Raw genomic sequence first — 4,050 nt, 5'->3', positions numbered from 1 at the left:
CAGCGTCTAACACCTACGAACGCAGGCTCAAGTTGAGTTTGGAAGAAGTTTGAACGATGGAGGAAGTTCCTCAGAGCGATTCATTTTATTTAACAGATTTTCTCTTTAGATTTTTCCATTGTTAATGTACAGTATGTACTGTCACTGTTCATCCACACAAACACAGCTTTACTATCTCTAACTGTGCACTGTTGCACAACAGATCTTTACTATAAACCCACCATGCTAACAGTCTTACAGTATAAATGTAGACGTACAGTACCTTGTACAGAGAGAAGGACGACAACAAATCCACTCGCTGCTGCTGTTAAACTCATAGCTTCTCCTCACGTCTGTTAAATCAGCAGGTCGATCACATACATGAGAAGTTCTGAATGTCAGCTCATCTCACCAAACACTTCTACATGAAGAGGGAAGACGCGGTCACGAGACAGTTTGTCTCTCTCTGGTTGGTTCACTTGTCTTAAACACACATCGAGGTGTTAACTGGCTGGCTCACTTCCTCTTTATATTATTAACATGTATGTAGAGACGAACGCCTCTGAAATGATTCTTACTGTTGCTTTAAAACACGATGCATTCAAAAACGTGTACGTATCAGCCAATTGAACACTAAATGTGATATTGTTCCAAAGTTGAGGCAGCAGAACAGCAAAGGTTCAGTCAGCCTTTGATTTTAATCTGAGCTTTGATTCAATTAAAAAGCCTAAACCAGACATTCATCAGACTGTGTGTGAGCTAATGTTTAGACAATAAACTAGAAGTTACATGTAGCAACAATAGTGAGAAGGCAGTCAGTGTGGCAGGCAGGTAAAGAACATGAGGCAAGCTTTAATATCAAACCATTGACATGCTTGGAGGGCCCCAGACCAGCAGCAGACTTGTAAGGTGGTTCGGCGGCCAGAGTCTTGATACCATTGGAGACCTTGGATGCCGGGCTGGAGGGCTGTAGGACCACAGCATAGCAGCTGGACACCAAAGCAGGAGGCAAGCAACATGGCAGCATGACTGGAGAATGAAAACTGTGCACCAGGACTATGGCATGAGGCAGGTCTGACTGGGTGTCAGAGAAGACTGATGAATGATGGTGTGGGGAGTCTGGTGGTGGGTCAGCAGGGATTGGAACTCAGCGGTCGGAAAGGTGTCGCTGACCCAGGAACAAGACCTGCGTCGACAGGGGAGACTCTGAACAACAGGGCAGAAGACCCTCCAAGGGGTCAGACAGGGGGACCTCTGCGGTGCTAGGAAGCAACGTTAGCAGGCTGGTGACTCGCTGAGACAGGAGCTGGAGCAGGCAGGAGGTTAGCAGGCTGTTAGTGAAGTCAGTGACTACAAGTTGTGAGTCCAACAGCCTATCTTGAGCAGTGTGTCTTTGGGATTAAGTTTTAGAAAAACAGCCTGTCCACAGAACCTGTGATAGAGTTCAGTTGTTCACGAAATTAAGCAGCACTTCTTCAGCTCCCACATCAGAGATTTTTTCCCCGCCTGGTCCATTGTTGGTCAGTTGGTATTGTTATGAGTCATGACATTGTGAGGACCCAAACACAAGACACTCAGGAGGCAGGCAAGGTAAGAACAAAAGGTGAGCTTTAATAACAAGCTGAGGTCTGAATACAAAATACAAAAAGCAACAAAACAGGAGGAGCAGGCAGGAGCCAATACAAGAATTAAAGAACTGCAAAAAATACAACTAAATAAATACAAACCAAACAAGTGCTGAGAACACAGTCAGAGAAAACAAAGGTGATTCACATTTTATTTGTGTCCACTGTTGATGAATAAAACCTTTTATTCTGAAGACTAAACACAGAAAGAGTTTGTTTAAAGCAGAAATCCAAAACTTTCAGCACAGTGTCGCCCTCTGCAGCACAGAGAGGGAACTGACATGATGTTCAAACTACAGAGTTGTTGTGGAAGCTGGATGTTTATTTCAATCAGCCACTGCAGTACTTTGAACATGTTACAGCTACAGAGTGATAGAGCTGGGCTCATGTTACATTTCAATGTGTTTAATATATAATGTACATGCTGTGAGATACTGTGCTTCCTGTTCCACATGTCTTTCTCTGCCAGGACAGGTGTGATGTGATAGAACAATCAGTATTTCTTTAAAGCAAGTTACTGCATTAGAATAAAATGTTACTTTAGGAGCATTAAAAGATAAAACAGCATTTTGCATATCAAATATAATCCTTAACATATGTAATGTACCTGCACAGGTAAACATAAAGCTGCATGCTACTCAGAACTTCTGCCACATGCTGCAGTTTCTCTGTTCAAAGGTGAGATGTTGGTGTAATCAGGATCAGACTCCAACTGATGGGGAGAGACAACAAGATGAGAGTCAAAGGCCTCATAAATGGAACGTGGACAGTTAGATTTTCAATGACAACACACTCAGACATGTTTAAAGCAGAACTGTTTTCTTAACTTGATCTTTGTTATAAAAACATCGACAGTAAATGTGCTGATTTCTCATCACTGTGGTCCAGTACCTCTCTCATCTCCACAGTCTCTATGGGCTCATTTGGTTCAGTGGTGGAGCTCAGAGTTTTCTTCTTCCTGAAGGAAATCGACACACAAACAAAAATGGTCATTAAAAACTCAGAAAACGTGAAAGTAGATATTCAAAGTAACAGATCAGTTAATGTTAATGTTTGTAGTTTCACCTCATCCACAGACAAAACAGAAGCAGCAGAACCGACGTCAGAACCACCAGAATCAACCTGATGATATTTATCATCATTGTTGTTCTTAAGCTCCCTGGAAAAGGAGATAGACAGATATTAGATAGACTGTAGTGGACCTCACTAGTACTTTTGGATTCATTAATCAGTTTTTCTGTTAATTAACCAATTAGTGTCTCCCAGTCTCACTGCCACAACAGTCAGATGTACGGTGGTTTCATTCCTTCCTCTTCTGTTCTGGGCTTCACAGTAATAATTCCCACTGTGTTCAGCTCTGAAGTCAGTGATGGTGAAGATCTGTCCTGATGCTTTTGGTGAGTCTTCATTCTCCTTGTACCAGGTGTAATTAGCTGCTGGGTTGGCATCACTGCTACAGGTCAGAGTCACTGAACTGCCCTCCACTATCTCAGCAGAGGGACTCACTGACACAGAGGGAAGTCTTGGAGCATCTGCAGGAGATATGAACATATATCAACGAATTAGAATATGTTATCAGACAATTGACTGTTGTGATTGAAATGTATGTGTTTTTTTCCTGATACAGTGGATCAAACTCACAGACTGGAGGAGAGCCGTAGTTCTCATGTCCTTTCAAAGCACAAGAGATGATGTCTCCAGGATAAACCCGGCCTTTAAAAGAAGATGTCTCCACCCCTGTGACTTTCTGTCTGTTCTTGAACCAGACGTAGGAAAGACGACCAGCTGGACTGCAGCTACTGTGACACTTCAGTTCTGCCTCAGTATCAGACTGGTGGACTGTTATTCTGGTCACCTGCACCTGCAGAGCTGGATATGAGAACAAGAAACAATATTATTATCACTGGTTCTAACAGAAATCACTGATAGATGTACACACACGACAAGACAACAGTTACTATTCCTAGAACTAGCAGTGAACATTAGTGCCAACTCAACAGTAATTATTACACAAACTCATGATGATCCATCATTTTCAACATGTTCTCTGTTCCTAAATGTTCTGTGTTGATGTTCTACATCAGTGTGTGTTCATCAGTACCTGTGACAATCAGAGTTGTACCAGGTAAACTACTCCTCCATTCAAAGCTTCCTGTTGTGTATTTGAAGTGATACTGAGCTGAATCACTCTCTGTCAGGTCAGTGATTCTCAGAGTGGAGCGTCCTCTCTCTGATTCAAGGACCTGAACACGACCTGCAAACTGGGAGTCTTCACTAAGGTCCTCAGGCTGTGAAGGACTCTGCCACTGATGAGAACGTTCAGGACTGAACCAGAATTTAGACCTGATAGTTTGATAACTGCTGTAAGTGCAAGAAATGTCCACTGATGAGCCTTTGGAGGCACAGATGCTTCTGTCAGTGTAAATCACTCTGTTGCAGGTTTGAC

At 42.7% G+C, this 4,050-nt stretch overlaps 1 long non-coding RNA gene across 1 annotated transcript; it reads right to left on the bottom strand.

Moving 5' to 3' along the window:
* Nucleotides 1-1,917: 1,917 nt before the first annotated feature.
* On the bottom strand, nucleotides 1,918-2,753 carry LOC115587690 (uncharacterized). Its single transcript, XR_003985133.1, has 3 exons — nucleotides 2,670-2,753; nucleotides 2,496-2,562; nucleotides 1,918-2,316 (listed from the first exon to the last, which is right to left on the bottom strand). It is a non-coding gene; the product is annotated as an uncharacterized LOC115587690 (long non-coding RNA).
* Nucleotides 2,754-4,050: the final 1,297 nt, after the last annotated feature.

This window comes from Sparus aurata, chromosome 1, assembly GCF_900880675.1.
Source record: "Sparus aurata chromosome 1, fSpaAur1.1, whole genome shotgun sequence".
NCBI lineage: Eukaryota > Metazoa > Chordata > Actinopteri > Spariformes > Sparidae > Sparus > Sparus aurata.
Note: the sequence above shows the minus strand (reverse complement) of the source record. Positions and strands in the feature narration are given on the sequence as shown.